A 23,822-nucleotide genomic window follows, 5' to 3' on the forward strand; every position below is an offset into this window, starting at 1 on the left:
ATAGTTATTAGCTCTAGTACTACATTCAGAAGACAATTTCCTTTATCCCTCCTTTATTTAAATGTCTGTTATATTTAATCAAATTATCTAACAATTCAATAAACAAGTTACGGTTACCTGCATTTCATTATCATAATACATGTAGGCCTACACAAGAAAAATCTATACCCAGAAAAAAATTGTCAATATACTAACGATTTATTTTGGTACACTGACATTCATTTTCCAACTCAAACGTTTCAACTCGATGCTGGTACGGAATGCAAAACGTATCATACAATCAGGCTACCAATCTAAGAATGGACCAGACCACGAAATATACCTAGACCATGGGCCAGACCACGGTCCAGTTACACGCACTTAAAGCTTGAAAACAAGCTCTCGAGAAAGGCAAGGGAAAATGAATAAATGTGAGGTATTTTGGGCAAAGGAGTATCCTCCATTGGCTGCGTAAACAGTGTGGAGAGATGGAGCCGATAGGGACGATTGAGACCACTACCCAAACAAAGATGCCCTTGAGATAGTATGGTAACGAGAAAAGTGAAAACGTTTATTAGTAGAATGAAAGAATGCTGTCTGGTTTGGGAAATCCTCTGATTAGAAAATATTTCTTGATTTTCACCGATTCTTAAATGGATTGCTGACACACAAACAAGAATTTCGATAAAACTGGAAGCCGGTTTAGATAAAAGATTAAAAGGGTTATCACTCTATGGTTAAATGGTACAAAACTACTCGCGCTTAACCAACACAAACTTTAATGTAATTTTAATTCATATGACACAGTAGCACTGAAAATTATAAAACTTTTCAACTCAGAGAAATTAAATTTGAAAATATTTGATCATTTAAGATTATTTTATTCACCAGGCTCGCATGCTTGAATTAAAAGGATACTGGGGTTAATGGATTATAAAAACCGAATTTGTTGATTTTTGAAAACGTAAATGGAATGAGAAGTAGGCAGCTTGAAATTAAAATAAATATTCTCATTTTGAAAATATGAGAAAGTATATCTCTAAAAACAACGAAGAAAATATGTACGTGAAGAAATTTTAGTGAGTTGAGATATGAGCATCATAAGGTGCTTGCACGTCCGTTCGATGTTAACTGGTCAAATAGGCACATTACGTTGTTTTACCCTAGCATACAACCTAGGCTTTCACACACACGTACACTAACGGCCTAGTCTTTCACACACACTGGTACACTAACGGTCTAGTCTTTCACACACACACGTACACTAACGGCCTAGTCTTTCACACACTCGTACACTAACGGCCTAGTCTTTCACACACACACGTACACTAACGGCCTAGTCTTTAACACACACACGTACACTAATGGCCTAGTCTTTCACACACACTCGTACACTAACGGTCTAGTCTTTCACACACACACTTACACTAACGGCCTAGTCTTTCACACACACTGGTACACTAACGGTCTAGTCTTTCACACACACACTTACACTAACGGCCTAGTCTTTCACACACACTGGTACACTAACGGTCTAGTCTTTCACACACACACTTACACTAACGGCCTAGTCTTTCACACACACTCGTACACTAACGGTCTAGTCTTTCACACACACTTACACTAACGGCCTAGTCTTTCACACACACTGGTACACTAACGGTCTAGTCTTTCACACACACACTTACACTAACGGTCTAGTCTTTCACACACACTGGTACACTAACGGTCTAGTCTTTCACACACACACGTACACTAACGGTCTAGTCTTTCACACACACACTTACACTAACGGCCTAGTCTTTCACACACACTGGTACACTAACGGTCTAGTCTTTCACACACACACGTACACTAACGGCCTAGTCTTTCACACACTCGTACACTAACGGCCTAGTCTTTCACACACACACGTACACTAACGGCCTAGTCTTTAACACACACACGTACACTAACGGCCTAGTCTTTCACACACACTCGTACACTAACGGCCTAGTCTTTCACACACACTCGTACACTAACGGTCTAGTCTTTCACACACACACTTACACTAACGGCCTAGTCTTTCACACACACTCGTACACTAACGGTCTAGTCTTTCACACACACACTTACACTAACGGCCTAGTCTTTCACACACACTCGTACACTAGCGGCCTAGTCTTTCACACACACGTACACTAACGGCCTAGTCTTTCACACACACTCGTACACTAACGGCCTAGTCTTTCACACACACTCGTACACTAACGGTCTAGTCTTTCACACACACACTTACACTAACGGCCTAGTCTTTCACACACACTCGTACACTAGCGGCCTAGTCTTTCACACACACACGTACACTAACGGCCTAGTCTTTCACACACACTCGTACACTAGCGGCCTAGTCTTTCACACACACGTACACTAACGGTCTAGTCTTTCACACACACACTTACACTAACGGCCTAGTCTTTCACACACACTCGTACACTAGCGGCCTAGTCTTTCACACACACGTACACTAACGGCCTAGTCTTTCACACACACTCGTACACTAACGGCCTAGTCTTTCACACACACTCGTACACTAACGGTCTAGTCTTTCACACACACACTTACACTAACGGCCTAGTCTTTCACACACACTCGTACACTAGCGGCCTAGTCTTTCACACACACACGTACACTAACGGCCTAGTCTTTCACACACACTCGTACACTAACGGCCTAGTCTTTCACACACACTCGTACACTAACGGCCTAGTCTTTCACACACACTCGTACACTAACGGTCTAGTCTTTCACACACACACTTACACTAACGGCCTAGTCTTTCACACACACACTTACACTAACGGCCTAGTCTTTCACACACACTCGTACACTAGCGGCCTAGTCTTTCACACACACACACGTACACTAACGGCCTAGTCTTTCACACACTCGTACACTAACGGCCTAGTCTTTCACACACACTCGTACACTAACGGCCTAGTCTTTCACACACACACTTCCACTAACGGCCTAGTCTTTCACACACACTCGTACACTAGCGGCCTAGTCTTTCACACACACACGTACACTAACGGCCTAGTCTTTCACACACACTCATACACTAGCGGCCTAGTCTTTCACACACACTCGTACACTAGCGGCCTAGTCTTTCACACACACACGTACACTAACGGCCTAGTCTTTCACACACACTCATACACTAGCGGCCTAGTCTTTCACACACACACGTACACTAACGGCCTAGTCTTTCACACACACACGTACACTAACGGCTTAGGCTTTCACACAGACACACACAATATCGGCCTAGGTTTTGGCAGAAACACACAATATGGGCCTAGTCTTTCACACAAACACATACACACTAATGGCCTAGGTTCTCACACAAACACACACACACATACACTAACGGCCTACGTTTTTACACACGCACTAAAGGACTAGGCTTTCACACACACACAAACATACACACGCGCGCGCGCACTAACGGCATAGGCTTTCACTCACACATACACACACTAACGGCATAAGCTTTCACACACTAACAAACACACCATACACACTAACGGCATAGGCTTTCAAACAGAAACACACACACAATAATGGCATGGGCTTTCACACACATACATACATACACACACACACACACACACACTAACGGCATAGGCTTTCAAACAGAAACACACACAATAATGGCATGGGCTTTCTCACACACACACACACACACACACACACACGCTCACACACTAACGGCATAGGCTTTCAAACAGAAACACACACACAATAATGGCATGGGCTTTCACACACATACATACATACACACACACACACACACACACACACTAACGGCATAGGCTTTCAAACAGAAACACACACACAATAATGGCATGGGCTTTCACACACACACACACACACACACACACCACACACACTAACGGCATAGGCTTTCACACAGAAACACACACAATAATGGCATGGGCTTTCTCACACACACACACACACACACGCTCACACACTAACGGCATAGGCTTTCACACACATGCATATACAGACAATCAAGATACTTTGGTTTACGGTCCATGAGATTGCGTCTTTCATTAATGATATGTCACCTTTAAGTGTGTGAATTTAATATTAAAAAAAAAATCTAACCAGCTAAGTGTTGTCTTCGACAGTTCATTCACCATTAGATAGTAACATGTATAGCTTAATAATGCATAGCTTTCTGACTAGCATAAAATAGAGTAAGTTGATTTCTTAGCGTAATATTTTGTTACAATGTACAAAAGGAGGAGAAAAATGGGCAATGAACTCTTAAAATACATTACATACCTCAAAAAAATCTTCGGTTTGTTTGAAAGGAATAACAAAAGTGAACTTCATATACGGCAATGTTTCACTATATGTTACTTACATGAATTGGATCTTTGGAAGGAGCAAAGTAGGGACTAGGATTCAACTAGTATTCAATTGTGGAAATATGTCCAAAAGCTTCTTCCTCTTATTGATATTAAAAGCATGTGTAATAGCGTGTAGCCTGAAGCACTGGAGTGAAGAAAACAAATTCCTAGTATTGTATGCGATCAACGGTAATGACAAACATGACACGAATCTATTTTCAACTGTCCAGTTTGCCACCGGACATCTCCAGAAGTTATAACAGTCTCGTTTCTTATTTAGTTTACAGGTATTGCGACTAAACACTGCAAACACCTATAATCCAGTAAACAGAGAGTAAAAAGATCGTACACAATTTTCAGACACCAACATAGGGAGAAACAGCATCGGCTGATGCATGTTTAAAATGACGTAATGTGGGCAGAGCCGCTGATGGCTAATGCATTATGGGTGAAACAAATTCTTGCTGAGCCAGTGAGCCGCGCTGAAATCATAGTGAATTTCCCAAATTCCCATCAGTACACAGTACACTGTCTAATTGTGAGCAAAGTTAAAAGTATTACAGCCTCTTGTTTAGTGAGAGGTGGTTTCAACAGATAACGCAAATCAACCATGCCGTCTGTCATATTTTAGAACGGGATAATCATGTTCGTCTCAATAAGTGGAACCAAACAATGAGTTAATGAGATGAGATTAGCAGTCAGCGGTGTGCCTAAAAAATTTCCCCTGCCTAATGTTCCATGCACTGCCTAAGAATAAAGTAAGGAAAGGCTGTTTTAAATTCATACGTAATTATAACCTTTTAGTATCAGTTTTAGTTACTTTGTCGATGGAAAGTAAACATTTCAGAGGTCAAAACTGCAGGTTCGTGGTAAAATCGTGACTTTCTAATGTTTTTTTTTTTCTTTATTCTGATGTGCATTTCTATTGGAAATCTGTTGTTGTATACTGTAGGTTGAGACCTGAGACAGTGGTCTTGCACCCACTAGTTAACCCGGCTATTTATGGATATTCATAATTTTCTGATATACAGTTTGATAACTAACTGACATTGTACTGTCGTGTTTTCCTTGTTTTCAAAAGTTAGACATGAAATGTATAAGAGAAATAATTTCCTTTCCATAAAAGTTACCGTGAAACGACGCAGTTTCCAGAAGAGAGCAAAAGATATAAATGACATGTTTGTCAGCCATAATTATGAAACGGATGATTTAACCGTACTAAGCAGGAATTAGTTACCCATCGGTTAGAATGTAGATAACAAAGCGAATCAGTTTTCAGTAACATTTTTAAAGAGCTCACTGACCCTATAGCCATATAGCCATAAACTCATATAGGATAATGCCGTCTGTGTACCAAAATCGGCCAACTGTTGACTCTATAGACCTAGATTTATACGTCTCCGCAGCCTTCCTAGTTAAAAGTGTTTATATCCTTCTACTTCACTTGCGCTCTCCTTTCATTTTTTCACCTTGTTGTCTAACCTCTTCTATAGTTTACCCTAAATGTAGTTGGGTACTCTGAATGGCCTTACGGCAAAAATCCATAAATCAAATTCCATTAGGATATCTTGAGCCTCACATCGTAAAATGTATGAGGAAAAATCTGAAAGGCCATCACTATACAGGGTGGGGGGGGGGACCAAAAGTAAGTTTACAGTTACTTCATTATCTTTTCCACGTTCACAAGAACGTTTTAGATATAGGCTGTTGCTAGGTTGAACGTGGACATTTTGAATACTCGATAGATTAAGTGTTCATAGTTAAATGTTTAGATAGATTAAGTGTTCATAGTTAAATGTCTAGATAGATTAAGTGTTCATAGTTAAATGTCTAGGTAGATTAAGTGTTCATAGTTAAATGTCTAATGAATGTGAGTAAATATCTAGATGTCTACTAAATATAAAATATCCAAGTGTTAACTGTAACGCTACTTTTGGCCCACCCTGTATAGGAGTAAATACGTTGGAGGTGGTGCATTTTCAATTTTTCAAGAGGTTCGAAAGTAGCTTAGTTTTGTATTAGGGGTATGAAGGATATTGCCCATTTCTAAAAATAGATTAAACTTTCAAATAAGCCCTTAGTCTAGGCTGAGGCCATAGGTACTACAAGAGGAGAGGAGGGTAGAGGCCTAGTCTTTGGAGAGTACAAGAGGAGGGGAGGGTAGAAACCTAGTCTGATGTAGACATATATGCAAACATTTGCCGCTAGAAAACAAATCACACTAATATACCCAGCCAGAGAATTTGTTATGTGACATTACTTAGTCTTGATGTTATGATCAACATTAGGGAAGTTACGGCAATTATACCGATCATAGAAAAGATATTTAATCTTTCAACATTGTCCAAATAATCTCTAATATAGTGTAGAAAATGTTAAACTCGTGTACAATTTTGTTCAGGTGTGGACTAGTCTTTACTGTAATTATAAAAGAACATAATAAAATACATTCCTGAATACATATCTACATTTTCGGTGCTTGATAGCGGGAAAAGCTTTATTCTAAGAAGATATAGCTTATATTACTTTTCCCATATTTCTAGTGTATCACATGCAATGTAAAAATTTTGAAATTTTCTCAGTTGTGGACTATTTATCTTGTGTGCAGAAAATGTGAAGACTAATACTGGTTTTAAGTAAGCGCAGAAATCTTAGTCTTCCACTATGCCATTAAAAGCATAAAACCTATACAACGGTTTTTTTTTTTTTTTTTTTTTTTTTTTTTTTTTTTTGCAGTGTCCTGCCACAAGTTGCACCCACTTTTTAGCATATTTATTTATCGTCATTGAAGCTTCCTTTATCCCAGCTTGCTGTCCAGTCCCTTAACTTTAGTGTTACTGCGGAGTTTTCATCTATTTGCACTTCGGCCCTGAATAGCTTCCCTGGTTCCAACGCCGGACTATATGGCCCAAAATCTGTAAAACCGCAATCTGATTATATCATCATATATTTTGTATCATCAACTGAGCCAACTTGCACAATTTTAATTTGTTATTTTTTGTGACAACTGATATAAAATGCACTGTAACAAAATAATTCATTTGGACGAGAATATTTCATTTGGGTTTTCAGTACTTGGGAATAAATAGGTAAATAGATCTGCTCAATCATGATTTCTTTCCTAATTCATACATTTGATAACACTGACAGACTTCATCCTCAAATCACTTTGGTATGAATATAACAACGAGATGAATTGGTTGGCATTGGCTCATAAGTTTTTAAAATTTTTATTATTATCATTTGGTATGAATTATGCTTCATTCCACAGAGTTCGCTTAGAAAAAAACTATGAATGGATTGCTAAGGGCAGCTTTCAACTTGACTCATTTTCAAGGAATATTTTTTACCGTTTAATTATTATTTCAACGAAATTTATTTGTATGGGATGTTTTCAAGTCTATTTTCCTGAAAAAGTCTCAAGTAATCCTTTTTCTTCAAGGAATGTTTCACCAATGAGGTGTGTTTGAAAAATTTTTATAGGAAAAAGCAAGTGCATATAAAAATGGAAAAAAAAGCTTAAGACAAAAAAGAAAAGATAGTTTACAGGTCTCGTGTTTTTTTCATGGGGGTGAGAGGGTTGCTTGGTAAAGTAGAAAGGAAGGAATTGTAGAGAGAAACAAAATAGGAGTCTGGTGTCAGTGCGCGCCCTGCTTGGAACTGTAGTCATTATCAAAAGGCAGTTGCATTTACCCTCCTCCTAGCCTTCTAGGTTACCTCAGCTCCTCCTTCCTTTCATCTGATTGTCCAACGTCTTTTAACTTGTATTTCATTTTACAACTGCCTTGCCCTTCCCACCTCCAAGTGGCATTTCAGCGATAAAAGGACTCCTTGGTCCCCGCACCGGATTCCTAGAATCCAGAACGATAATGGTTGAATTAATTATGCATTATAAGCTTCTGTTTCTGAAGAAATAAAAAAAATATCCTCAATTGCTGATCATTAGTACATACATGAAATTGGTTTGCCGATCTGTTTATATTTTCAATTGCTTTTTTAAAGACAAAGTTTTAGTAGTTTTTCAATAGTTAATTCTTCCATCTATAACATCACTTAGAGATTGAGGAACTAACTTCGCCCATTTGATAAGAAAGAACGATTGGATATGACCCAATCCTTCGGTCTTAAAGTGTAATTCATTTCCCAAACACTTTGTAACCATCTTCCTCACTTACGCAAATATTCGACATATGATAATAATAATAATAATAATAATAATAATAATAATAATAATAATAATAATAATAATCCAGAAACTTTAGACCTATTAACGTCTCGACTTAACAGGATACAAAGAGAGGGAATCCTTGAGCGAAAATATTGTGGTCACTGATTCAGATTAGATGTGGCTGTCTGGTCGACCCTTCAAATAATCACAGCACCGTCGAATGATTCTCTGACCCTTGCGGGTTAACTTATCTCGTGTGTCCTCGAGGGAGCAAGGGTTGGAGTAATTAACTCTCTCTCTCTCTCTCTCTCTCTCTCTCTCTCTCTCTCTCTCTCTCTCTCTCTCTCTCTCTTCGTCGGGCTTTTGTTTTGTCTAATCCTTCATCTTAACATAATGATGTCTATTTTTTTTTTTTTTTTAACTTCCTCCTCATCTACCTTGATATTGTTATTGTCACTAACATGTTGTAATTTCCGCAATCGGTTTTAATACTATTTATTTATTGTATCCAGCACAATTTTTTCCTCGTGTATTCGTTCTAGTCTCCGATATTTTTTAATAATGATCTTAGATGCTATCTTAAATTATGCGAAAGCATAATTTCATCAAGGATACATCGAGGTTTTTTTTTTTTTTTTTTTTTTTTTTTTTTTTTTTGCTTGTGAAGAAATCCTCCGCCTAAACAAGACAATCGGCGAGAGTTTGCTTCTCTGCTTTGTTTTCTTCTTCTTTTCGTCTTTAATGAGGACAAGAGCTTACAAGAGAGGTAGGCATCATTCATTCAGGAATCTGTGGAAAGGAGAGAGATGTCTCTTGTTGAATCAAGTAATAAAAAGAATTAAGGATGACAGGGACTAAAAAAAAAAAGTAATTAAAGGCGAGATAGAATTAAGTCTCAATTAGACGGGTGAAAATTAAAGCTCTGATAGGAGAGACAAATTACTGCCGATATGGACTGAACAACAGGAATTAATATCAGAGTGAATTGAAAACGAAAAAATTAAGACATAATGACTGAAAAATCCTCAAGCTTAAACGTGGAAGATAAGAATGATTGGTGCTCTTCCTTGCAAAATTCACAAAAGTTAACTTCTGCAAACAAATACGACTAAATTAACATAAAGACCATAACAAGAAAAATGTACCTTTATATAGATAAAACTGTGGTTAAAAAAACACATTGCATCACTTTTATTAATGCTTAACTTTCCAAACTATTTCCTACCATGGTTAGCTAGCTAACTGTCCTCATTCTTCTTTCACCTATCCTTCCTATCAGGTAAATAAAAGAAATATGTGATCTACCGAGTTGTTTTCATTCCAATGTGTGATCTAACGAGTTAAGGGCGATGTCATAAAACACATTGGTAAGATACGTCACGGATTCAAAGACTGAGATGTGGTACATTTCATCCGAAAGTATTTCTGCCTCTTGAACATTAGGGTCGATGTCTTTCCTCAAAACAGTTGATTAATTAATTGACATTCACAAATATGCGTCACAGCAACTAGGGTAATCGACGCCGGCAGTGCACCTCGTGCGGTGTATTGTAGGCATTGCTCTAGGGCCTTTGATTGTCATACTGCATAACGAATGGGTTAGTAAAATCACTCTGTGTTTTAATGGAAAACAATGTTAACATGCAATCACCAATTCATGATAACATAGTTTGTATTATTATTATTATTATTATTATTATTATTATTATTATTATTATTATTATTATTATTATTATTATTATTATTATTATTATTATTATTATTATTATTACTTGCTAGATAACAACCCTTTATGCAAAAGTAGGATGCTAAAAGCCCAGGGGCCCTAACAGGGAAAATAACTCAATGTGGGAAGGAAACAAGGAAAAATAAAATATGTTAAGAACAGTAACATTAAATTAAATATTTCCAACGTAAACTATAAAAAACTTTAACAGAACCATAGGAAGAGAAATAAGATAGAATAGTGTGCCTGAGTGTACCCTCAAACAAGAGAACTTGCTTGGCATACTTTTATTATCTTTTGATTTATGTCACATGTATTTCGCTTTCTTGCCTATTAGGAGTTTATATATATATATATATATATATATATATATATATATATATATATATATATATATATATATATATATATATATATATATAATTAATTTTTTACTCGTTTGTATTCAGGAACCTTTCCTTAATGTGATCCTTAGGCTTCCAGCACTTTTTCATCTAGGGTTGCAACTTCACTTCATATAATGACAATATTATTATTATTATTATTATTATTATTATTATTATTATTATTATTATTATTATTATTGGCTATGTTGCAATCCTATATGTAAAAGCAGGATACTATAAGTCCATGGGCTCCATCAGAGATAATAGCCCAGTAAGGAAAGGAAATAAGGAAACATAGAATAGTGTGCTTTAGTGTACTGTCAAGTAAAAAAAAAACTCTAACCCAAGACTGATATATATATATATATATATATATATATATATATATATATATATATATATATATATATATATATATATGTATGTATATATATGAATAGATATATATATATATATATATATATATATATATATATATATATATGTATATGTATATATATGTATGTATATATATGTATATATATATATATATATATATATATATATATATATATATATATATATATATATATATATATATATATATATATATAAATTCGTGCATGCTGCACTTGGTATTTCGTAGAGATATCACTGACAAACGACGGTTACCGGATATCCGCTCTGGCATATCTACAGGATATTCTCAAACAATCCCTTTTGCAAAAATGTTTCATTTCAGTAGAAATTCAAATTACTTTAGTCTTTTGTTTACGATTCTCTGTCTTTATCACGTTTCACTTTTGTGATATATTCAAGATTACGCTAAAAAAAAAAAAAAAAAAAAAAAAAAAAAAAAAAAGAGTTGGTGTTCACCAAATTTATCGTATATTTCTGCTTTCTGGCAATATGTATTGTCGTGATTTTTTTTATTTTCTGACGAATTATTATCTACGTATCAATGCCACTTCTAGTAATGAGGAATAATCTTAATAAGATATTTTCATGTGTTGTATTTGTGGTCATAAGGGAAATATCAGTACCATGATCTTTAAATCTTAAGGAAAAGGTAAAGGATTTTGGTCGCTTATGACTAATGGGGTATTATTATTTTGAAGATTTTCATAAAATTTTTGCCATTTTTGTTTGACGCTCAAATATGAAAGAATTATATTGCAATAGGTTGATGAGATAAAAGAATTAAATACCTATGAAGTAATAGCTATGAAATAATTATGTTGCTATAGTTAGTTGAGATATAAAAGACTCTGCTTATAGCAACATAATTATTTCATATCTATTAGCCCATAGGTATTTAATTTTATCAAAAAGTCTATTGTCTATTGTTTTTACCATTCAAAACATTTGTCTAAACTTGCGATGTCCTGTTCTAAGCAACAACTATGAAATGGTAAAAAATGCAATACCTTGATAAAATTGCGGTATTTCTATCTTCATTCTTTTATACTTATTTTTTCACATTTTCATAATGTTTTTAATTCCTTTTCCCTTTCTGTTTGAACCGTTGAAAAGAAATTAGAAACTTTTTGCCAGCGTCCTGCCTCATATTTTTATTCAGATGTATTTAATATATTTTAGTTAGGCAATTAAAAAAGGGTAACTTCTTTTTTAGATTTTCTTAGGAACTTAACTTATATATCTGAATGTATTCTACCAATATTTGAATTATAGGCTATAACACGCAAAAATTTAAAAAAAAAAAAAGTTTTACCCATTGCTGACTGATTTTTTTCTTTTCTCGCAAGTTTTACGTACATTGTTTTTTTATGAACAATTTTCAACATTGATAATCAAATAATCAGTACAATCGAGAGTTTTTCTCCTCTATAATTCATTGATATCATATTCATTGGAATCTTACGTAATAAATTTCAATGCTTTTAAAGTTTTTGTGGGCTATTCTACACCAGTGTCTATGTATATTGTTTACCTGATAACATCTAACCTCTGTCAAATAGACCCTTTGCCATACCAAATCACTACTCTTACTTCATTTCTATATGTACCTCCATTATTTATATTTATGTGTACAATTCTCGCGTTTATTTATTTCGATATCTAGGGAAGGGAGGCGGCATGATTAACGGCATTTGCACGATAAATTCACTCCTCTTCCATCAGAATTAACATTTGCGATATTGCACTTATCATTATTATTATTATTATTATTATTATTGTTATTATTATTATTATTATTGTTGTTGTTGTTTTTATTATCTTTATTATTATTATTATCATCATTATTATTATTATTATTATTATTATTATTATCGTTATTATTATTGTTGTTGTTTTTGTTGTTATTGATGTTATTATCTTTTTTATTACTACTATTGTTATTATTATTATTATTATTATTATTATTGTTGTTGTTGTTGTTGTTGTTGTTATTATGATCATTATTATTATTAGCCAAGCTGCAACCCTAGCTGGAATAGCAAGATGCTATAATCCCAAGGGCTGTAACAGGGAAAAATAGCACAGTGAGGAAAGGAAATAAGAAAATAAATAAATGATATGAGAAATAACGAACAATCAAAATAAAATATTTTAAAAACAATATCAACATCAAAAAAGATATTTCATATATAAACTATAAAAATACTTATGTCAGCCTGTTCAACATAAATAAATTTGCTGTAAGTTTGAATTTTTCAAGTTGTATTGACTCAACTACCCGATTAGGAAGATCATTCCACAACTTGGTCAAAGCTGGAATAAAACTTCTAGAATACTGTGTAGCATTGAGCCTCATGATGGAGAAGGCCTGACTATTAGTAGTATTACGAACAGGATAGTACTTTTCGGGAAAATCTGAATGTAAAGGATTATTAGAATTATGATTGATCTTATATCTACGTATTAATCAGTTATTGGTCCACATGTAATTGCATGGAGGTAATATGTTCCTTACAAGAACGAAAGAATGATGATACAATTTCTCTTCGTGCCACTGTCCTATTTTTCCCTTTTTTCCTTTTGCTTTGCTTCTATTTTTCCGTTTATATTACCCTCCATTCTTTCATACCACCTACTATTATTATTATCATTACTTGCTAAGCTACAACCCTAGATGGAAAAGTAGGATGCTATAAGCCCAGGGGCTCCAAGAGGGAAAATACCTACACTATGTTGTTCATCTATCAACCTCACACGTACACAGGTGTTTCTAATCCCTACCCATCTTCGAAATTAAAATTCCGAAATTCACTTTTGTAGGTTTGAGTCTCGGCCTCGGGAAAACCACGACATTGGGGTTGTGGTGGCCGATGTGGTAACGTGCCTGACTGGTGAACGCCAGACTGGGGTTTGAGTCCAGCTCAGATTCGTTAGTTTCTTTGGTCACTGCAACCTCACCATCCTTGTGAGCTAAGGATTGGGGTTTTGGGGAGCCTATAGGTCTATCTGCTGAGTCATCAGCAGCCATTGCCTGGCCCTCCTTGATCCTAGCTTTGATGGCTGATGACTCAGTGGATAGACCTATAGGCTCCCCGAAAGGCCCTATCCTCAACTCACAAGGATGGCGAGGTTCCAGCGACCAAAGAAACTAACAAATTTAAGCGGGACTTGAACCCCAGTCTGGCGATAACCAGTCAGGGACGTTATCACATAGGCCATCACAACCCTTAGCAATGAAATATATTTTACATGTGATGAAGAATCTGGTTGTTTGAGCAAAAAGTAAGATTAGAAATTCTTCGTTTCTTGTGTGAAATAACATTGTTCAATGTCGATTCCTAAAAGGACCCATTTTTCATTTGCACCTCTCGTTAGCAGCTGCCTTTTATCTTAGACGGTGTAATACCATATGATGTCATTTTAAACTGAAAAAGGAGATTTCTTTTATATTTGACTCTTAGCAAATCGCAAAAAGTTTTCAAATAAGTTTCTGTAAATGCATCTAATAAGAGACAAACACTAAGCCAGAGGGGTAAATTGACTTATAAACCAAAATAAAAAGTAAATGGTCTTTAAGTAAATCAGTAGGTAACGAATTAATAAAAGATATGATTAATGTTTTTACGTTGGAACTAACAGAATATCTAATTTCCCATTTCGTTGGATATTGATGATCTAATGATTATGCACTGAATATCACAACGTATACGAGTATGCGGTGCCACGCCACTTATCTAAGAGCAAGCGTTTGACACCAGTTTCTCGAAGATTAAAGCTGATACAGAACACAGACGAATTATAGTTGTTTGGAAGCTCGCAAACCTATACCAGGGATGTATTCCTATAGGTTCATGAGCTTTCTAATTTTGCAGCCCCAAGACTATACAATAACTTCCTGATAGACTACTGAAAGACTGAACACATTAGCCTAAGGCTTTTAAGAGGAAACTGGTGACTTGTTTTTTAGGTGCTTCGATAATATGGATTTGACAATGAACGAGCAATATACTGTGTGAATTGCTGAATTCCTTGGAATGTATACGATAAAGAGAATTACGAAAGGTCCCGTAGAGAGTAAGATTCCTTTGCGGTATAGGACCAGGAAAACAGCCCTTAAAGTAAAGTTTTCAGTGTCGATGTAGGCCTATGGCTTCTTTCGACTCCACGCGCTGATGTGAGCAATAATCTTCGTTAGACCGTCAACTAAGAGAGAGAGAGAGAGAGAGAGAGAGAGAGAGAGAGAGAGAGAGAGAGAGAGAGAGAGAGAGAGAGAGAGAGAGTCCCTTTCTAAAAGTTACATTTCTCTCTCTCAAAATGCAATGACTTGTTTGCCAGTCAAGATAGATTTTTTTAATTTTTTTTTTTTTTGCAGAATCAACCTAATAGATAGAAAGAAAATAATTCAGAACTGACTCAAACGCATAACCTGTTTCTAACTTCGCTGGCAGGTTTAACAAATGACACAGCCTAAAATTTCCTAAATTATATGAGGCACTAATTCTTTCCCAGCCTTACTGGTGTTATTGATACTGATTCATATTTTATACAATGCATCATTTGCAACGCGATTCATTCATCTTGACACAGACCAGTTGAAATGACGAGACATTTTGTTAATTAATATTTTAATATAAAAGCACGCCTTTTTTTAGAGTCCCGTCAAGGTTGGATGCTCTTTTTCTTCTCCCCAGTATATACTAACACTCATTTACAGATGGCTTAACACCTCAGATACGAACTGGCGGATCTGTAAAAACAATACCGCCACGTTTAAGAAGAAACGATTTGTTTTATTGTTGTTAGAAGCTAGAAAATTAGGAGGGAATTTAATAATTGGCAAAAAAATTATTAATAGGTAATTATATTTGTGTAGTATATCTTTTACTGAGTTCATAAACCATACAACGGGAGTGTTGAATACTTAATTTGGCAACGCCGGTTCCCACGCAAGCCCTACACATCTCGCCATCAAGGAACCGATAGACTATAGTCCATTTCTTTTAGCGATGCATATTTGCACCGACTCGCAGCGGTGCCCTTTTAGCTCAGAAAAGTTTCCTGATCGCTGATTGGTTAGAATTATCTCGTCCAACCAATCAGCGATCAGGAAACTTTTCGGAGCTAAAAGGGCACCGCTGCGAGTCCAACCAATCAGCGATCAGGAAACTTTTCTGAGCTAAAAGGGCACCGCTGCGAGTCGGTGCAAATCTGCATCGCTAAAAGAAATGGACTATAGTCACTGGAGTCTAGTAAAGTACGTGGTCTACCTTTTGAAAGTGACTTGCGGATCTTGCGATATTCTGTCATCGATATATTGTAACTATTAAGTATGCCACGCGGTTGAGTATTTTTGGGTAAATCTTTGCTATGAATTGCTGTTGAAGGAAATGCCTTCCAGAGGGGGACATGATTTATGCAATATTCATATAAAATCCCCATAGTTTAACTTAATTTTTTTTTTAGTGGGAAAGATAATCCTTGTTAGTGAGGTGGTCCGTGCTGTTAGAATAAAAAATTTTGGTAGAACGAAAACTTTTAAGAAAAATGTAAATATTCTAAGTTTTAATAGAATTTAGTGGAGGTATCATCAGAGCCCCCACCCCTCACTTAAAAAAAAAAATATAAGAAAAAAAAAAGAAAAAAAACTAACGTTACCAGCAAGAAATGGCGTAGAAATACTTATTTTAATGTTGTAACTGCTCTTAAGATATATTATTTTTCCTTGTTTCCTTTCCTTACAGGGCTATTTTCCCAGTTGGGGCCCCTGGGCTTATAGCATCCTGGTTTTCCAACTAGGGTTGTAGCTTAGTAAGTAATAATAATAATAGAACGTATGTTACTTATTGTTCTAAAGGTTCGCTATGCATATTCTCTCATCGAATTTTACATCGGTTGTCACCGGTCTTAGATTATTTCAGCTTGTATTACTGCACTATTTTACATTCTTAAACTTCTTATACTCTTGATGTTATTGATCTCCTTACCTTAAAACATATCATAAACATTATAGAAACTTTGAGAATGGAAGTGTTAGGAAAATTAATGGCGTGAATGATATGTATACATTCACATTTGAAATGAAAATTAATGGCGTGAATGATATGTACACATTCACATTTGTAGAAAATGAAGCGTGAAAGATGATTATGCAATTTCAAAAGTTGAATAAAATTTAATGGAGATCGGCGCCAATTTGAAATACCTATAGGAAAACAGACCAGATAGACATCGAGACAAAGCAAGTCACAATCAGGAAAATGTTGCAACAATTGTTTCATTGAAATCTCTTTAAATTATTACATTTCCGAGTCTTTGCAAACTCCTGCTCTTACAGGTAGAAGTGGGAACACGAATTACAGTAATCCCTGCGTAGTTAGTCCTTCATTATTAGCCGTTTCCAGAGGGTGTTATTCAGTCATGCTTGAACGCAACGCTGTTTGCTTGTAGAGAAATATAGGAAATTACGTCTGGGATGCATTAGACTTCTTTACTTGCTCAGCGCGGATTCAACATTAGATTATTACCTCCGACAACGAAGTTGGAAAGATTTTATGTTTTTCATTTCTGCCTGTGTGTATGTTTGTTTGTTTGTGTGTGTGTGTGTGTGTGTGTGTGTATGTTTTGTTTCTGAACAGCTTCCTGGTCACAAGTTAAATCGTAGAGTAATGAAACTTGAAGGGATTAACTGTTATGTAAAAAGCTGGAAACGATTAAATTTTGGAAGGCCAAGGTCAAGGTCACTGTCAAGCAAAATGTTTAATTCACGTAATCAGCCATAAGGTTGGACATCATTGTTACAGAGAATTCAAAACTTGGTTCATATTTGAGTGTTTGAAAATCCATGTTAAGGTTAAAGGTCAAGTTCAAGGTCGAGTAAAAGGTTTAGAAATAAGCTGCCGCGGCGGAGGTCTGTGCTCTGATGAGTGTCCCTTTAGTTTCCAATGTTGCGGTGTTCTTTTCTCGTCAATTCGTCTTTAGCTCAGAGTATCATAACGCCTGGGTGATATTATGCTCGGGCTATTACACGCAAGTCAAGGTAATAAACAAATAATTTGAATATGTTTACCTTTTCATAATATACTAATCATATTTACCACAGTAGTCTTTCTCTTTAGGATATTTTCTAAGAGATGTATTGCTTCGTAACGTTACACAAATAGTATATCTCTTTATGGGGTTTTATAAGAGATAGTAATGCTTCGAATCGATAGCTTTAAATCATCTTGCAGTTTACTGTCAATACAGGAAAACATAAATGACTTGTGAAATGTGCAAGAATATCTGTTTGGAAATCACCCGCTGAAAATATAAATCGATTGTTATTACTTAACCACTCTTGTGATGCCTTTCGCCTTACCTACAGCACCGACCTTACAACATTAGATCAATTGGAATTGCATCCGGTTTAGAATTGTTTTGAATTTGTACAACGGATACGTTTGAGGTGGACTTTGTCCCTTTGTTTGTTTGGTTTGGTTGTTTCTACGTTGGTGTTAAATAATTATTAGTGGTTTGTTTGCTATGAATGACTAATTGTCAGTTTTTCGTTTCTTAATAACGTAAATGAGTTTTTGTTACTTCTTTTTCATAATGTGAAAAACAATTATTATTTTTTATCATACACATCCTGTCACGTACTAGATAGATAACTATGATAACTAATGCTATCTAAAGCAGAGAGAGAGAGAGAGAGAGAGAGAGAGAGAGAGAGAGAGAGAGAGATGCTCCAACCTGGTCAATAATCCCTCCACTAAACATCTTGAGTTCAAAGCAATAAGAAAGTTTCGATGCTTAAACGCTCATTTCAGCGAAGTAATTTTTGTTCCCAGTAATGTCTTATCTTGTGAAATACAAGAGGATAATTCGCCCTACCAAAGGAGTCGTCTTTACTAGTGCCAAGGTGGAATATATTTTCTTCTGTAATGGGAAATATAATTTCATCATATTCTAACGACTTAATAATGAACTAATTGAACTATAAAATAATGCCATAGCGCCATATGGCTAGAAATGCATTACAGTGTGACGGTGCCGAGAGAGGGTTGTGAACTCAAAGGCAGGATGCAATCAACTGAGTTGTTTATTAAGGAACACTCTCCTTTATATACAAAACCTCAAGTCAACAGGACATAACAAGTTCGAGAGACAGACAATGTTACAGAGCAAAACCGGAGACATGATCATTCAGGTTCTTTTTAGTGCGAGGGAAGAGCGCAGATACAAGCATAATATATACAAAATAATTATGTACAATTGTGTGACACACGGTTGGTACAACAGTAATATTCAACCGTGAATAGTTCTGGGTTCCACGTGACGTCACTGTCTCGTCTCGAGCTAGCTTGATTCCATCTGTTCTTCTTCAACCTTGACTAGTGAAACTGTACCCTTGCAAGAATTACTCACGGTGTCAATGACCTTCGACCTTTGATGTCTAGTTACCAGATCTCAAATCAATCAATCCAAAAGGTGACTTCTTAACACCCGTCAATATGCCTCTTCCTACAGCTAGCGTCTTTCCCACTATTGTCAGGCTTTGTAATTCTCTACCTGCTTCGGTTTCCTTGCTTTAGATTTCTTCCTACAGTGTTAAAACCATTCAATTTTTCTTTAATTTTCTTGTTGCTTTTTTTTGTTCTTCGAGGCAGGGCAGCATTAATTACTAATTAGTGTGATAGAAGTTTGGAAAAAAATGTTGAGAGTATCGATAGATACTGACCTAAAGAATGTACGTACCACATCTCATGACGATCGGTTCGACCTACGATGTCAGGATGCCAGAGAACTTCAAATTATTCATTCATTCACGAATAAAGAAGGTTACACACCAAGTAGGCTACAAGACGAGGAAGGAAAACATGAGTAGCAACTTGTCAGGCCTTCAACCTGTAAATATTTATGTTTAAATGTTCCATAAACTATTAAAAAAGACGCATTTTGTGAAGATCAGAAACTCAAAATATATGAAGTTCCTAATTATGACGTCTCTACGCCTGAAAGTAAAATGTTTGTGACCGTAATGACTGTAACATGCGGTGAACGATGTACGACGTGGGGCTCAAAATCCTCACTGGATTCTAGAGGTTCTGTGACCAAAGGCATCCTATATTTGAATTGGCCTAGGGCCTCACAAGGTCAAACTTGGTGCAGATGCTTTTCTGGTGACTAGGTTGATGTGTATCATTTCAAACTTTATTTTGTATTTATCTTGTTTGCTCGATTCTTATATATTAAATGTTTTATTTCTTTATTTCTAGTATTTATTCTTTGTTTCTTCAGTTTCTTTTTCCGTATCAAATTTTTATCTCCCTTGGAGTCCTGTATCACTCAAATTCCCAAGCTGGTGTTAGAACTTGGCTTGTAATAATAATAATAATAATAATAATAATAATAATAATAATAATAATAATAATAATGTATTATGATTGTTACCATTTTTTCATTCCATATAGGCCTACTTCAGCAATGCAAACTAGACCCAATGGCTCCAACAAAAGCAAATAAGGATGAACTCGCTATGCTCCCTATCGACACTTCTCGACCGAACACCAACCCCCTTATCTCTCTCTCTCTCTCTCTCTCTCTCTCTCTCTCTCTCTCTCTCTCTCTCTCTCTCTCTTGATGGAACCGTCAAGTGTACCGAAACAAATTCACTAGAGAGAGACAACAACGTCAAGTGGCACTCTAGGTATTTACATTTTTCCTCACGTTCTTAACCGTTAGCGTTTTTCTTTTCTTTTCAGAGGAAGGTTGATGCCAGCCGCAGGATTTTCGTAATTGATGCTTTAATTATAATAATAATGGGAATATCTCTATTACTTTTTAATAAGTATTACTTATCATCATCCATTGTTGGAGTTGACGCAAAGCACTTGATTTCTATGTTCGAATTTTGTTGGTTTAAAACATCTGAAAAATTTATTTAAATGTTGCTACTGTTCTTGAAATATGTTATTTTACTTTTTCATTAATTCTCTTGTAGTTTGTTCATTTCCTTATTCCCTTTCCTTACTGAGCTGTTTTTCCACGTTGAAGCACTTTTCCAACTAGGGTTGTTGCTTAGCTAATAATAATAATAATAATAATAATAATAATAATAATAATTTAAGGTTGCTTATATATATATATATATATATATATATATATATATATATATATATATATATATATATATATATATATATTAATTTCCTTGTTCCCTTTCCTCACTGGGCTATTTTTCCAGCCAGGGTTGTTGCTTAGCTAATAATAATAATCATAATAATAATAATAATAATAATAATAGTAAATGATAATAATAATAATAATTTAAGGTTGCTTATATATATATATATATATATATATATATATATATATATATATATATATATATATATATATATATATATAGATTCCCAAAGGTCATTCGTATCATAAACAATCAATACAATGCTATATAGGAGGAGAAAGAGGGAAATTTGCCATATATAGAAAGGCATAATTTCATTTCTTGTTGACACACTTTATTATTCTGACTTATGTTACTGTTCATTTACATAAAGGTTTATTATTATTATTATTATTATTATTATTATTATTATTATTATTAGTTAAGCTACAACCCTAGTTGAAAAAGAGGGATGCTATAAACTCGAGGACTCTAACAGGGAAAAATAGCCCAGTGAGTAAAGGAAATAAGGAAATAAACAAACTATAAGAGAAACAATGGACAATTAATATAAAATATCTTAAGAACAGTAAGACCATTGAAATCGATCTTTCACACACACACACACACAACCACACACACACACACACACATATATATATATATATATATATATATATATATATATATATATACATATATATATATATATATATATATATATATATATATATATATATATATATATATATATATATATATATATATATACATACATAATATTAGCTTCTATTTTCTGATTAGATTCTCCTAATCATCTTTCTTTAAATGTTAAGTTTCTGTTCTGCGTAAGATTTCTTTGGAAATTTAACGGCTTTTCGACTGGTTCTGTGTAGGCCTATGTATTGATTTATCTTGAATATCAGCAGCAATATTATCCACAATTTAAGTATCAGTTCCTTAGAAGTTGCAGAATTCTGCCGCCAAATCCATTAGAATGTATTATTGTAATCCATTTGAGTTTAATCATTGCTATATTTCTCCTACAAATATAGTACGACTTGAAATCTATACATCTTTGTAACGTATAAAATTTCTTTTCAGTTAATGGTAGCACTGGTATGCACTCTATAGCAGGTCAATGAATATGAAATATATCTACATGAATATCGTAGAGAGAGAGAGAGAGAGAGAGAGAGAGAGAGAGAGAGAGAGAGAGAGAGAGAGAGAGAGAGAGAGAGAGAGAGAGAGTGTGTATGGTTGTAGCATTTCACCCTACGCCTTGCGGTCCCTCACCTCCTTCCGTCCCTCCCCCATCCCAGGAGATAGCATGAGCCTTTACAAACACGATGCCTACACCTAAACACTCAGCCCAAGATTAGCAGCTCGCGCTGAGGAGGACGTGAGGTGGGTATAGGCCTACACCCTGGGTAGTACGGACTTTGTTGTCCCAGAAGGTACCGCAAGTCAAACGATACATAATGTCAGGAAATAAAACAACTTTCATACAGCTATGTACGGTAACAATAGAGAGAGAGAGAGAGAGAGAGAGAGAGAGAGAGAGAGAGAGAGAGAGAGAGAGAGAGTTCTTTCAGTCCAACTGTCTGTACTTATACCATGAAATAGGGATCATGCATATCAAGTGTTTTGTGTTGTGGTATCTGGATGTTTTTATTTTTAGCATTACTCATATAATGCTACCTAGATTCCATGTGGATAATGAACCTTTCAACGGTAAAGTGAGGTTTGAATGAGCTCTTTCCAGTTACATCTGGTTTGCCATTGTAGGGGTCCAATTGCCATAGTTGAGGGTTTCTTTAAGAATTAATGAAAGTCCATGAAACTGATGCAGAAGTGAGGTATTCGAAAGCTTTGGAAATGGTGTACAATAGCCTTTAGCGTTTCATTTTTGTGATGCTGAGTCGGCGAGGGGGAGAACGGTCACCCAATGCCCTTCGGGAATGTTCATCTATCTGACTTTCATTGTCAGACCATTGTCTTGATATTTCCCTGTATTTTATCTCATTTTGATATAAGTTAGCTTGCGCTTTGCCTCTATACTTTTTCATAATTTTTCGTTCCTATCATTTCAGCAAGCCTAAGAAAACCGGAAATTTCCAAGTTATAGCACAAGGATTAACATGTGCCAATATTCGACTGCCTCGTCCTTATCTTGTATATATTCTTAGAAAGACTTGAAAAAGAGGACTGGAAAAAACTTCAAACCCTTTCAGTTATTCATACATCGTTTAGAAGGTAAAGATTGGCGAGTTCCAAGGCGTGAGACTAATCATTGCGGTTGCTGGACATCAAGACAGACATTTGATGGACTGTGGTCCGAAAACTTCGTGACATTTGTCAATAACTCAGACGGAATACGACCACAAGTGAAGTAGAAGTAAAAACCACACTGACTTATCACGCCATTACCAACTAAGAGCAATAGTTGTACACCAGAAATACTTGTCGAAGTCATGGTAAACAAGATGGAACTCACAGCAAACACGGCAAGAAGCAATGACAGCGGCAGCAATAACAGACGCCATGATTCACTCAGGCTGTAATATTCAGCAACTGAAATAATTCCATCCACCCATGCCATCCCCTCGCTCACCCC

The 23,822-nt window shown here is 35.5% G+C and overlaps 1 protein-coding gene across 1 annotated transcript in view; it reads right to left on the reverse strand.

Moving 5' to 3' along the window:
- The window catches only part of LOC137641584 (nucleolar protein 4-like), a 342,312-nt gene that overhangs the window by 288,747 nt on the left and 29,743 nt on the right, over positions 1–23,822 (reverse strand). The gene's annotated exons all lie outside the window — the stretch shown is intronic.

The sequence above is a fragment of the Palaemon carinicauda genome, chromosome 5 (assembly GCF_036898095.1).
Source record: "Palaemon carinicauda isolate YSFRI2023 chromosome 5, ASM3689809v2, whole genome shotgun sequence".
Classification (NCBI taxonomy): Eukaryota; Metazoa; Arthropoda; class Malacostraca; order Decapoda; family Palaemonidae; genus Palaemon; species Palaemon carinicauda.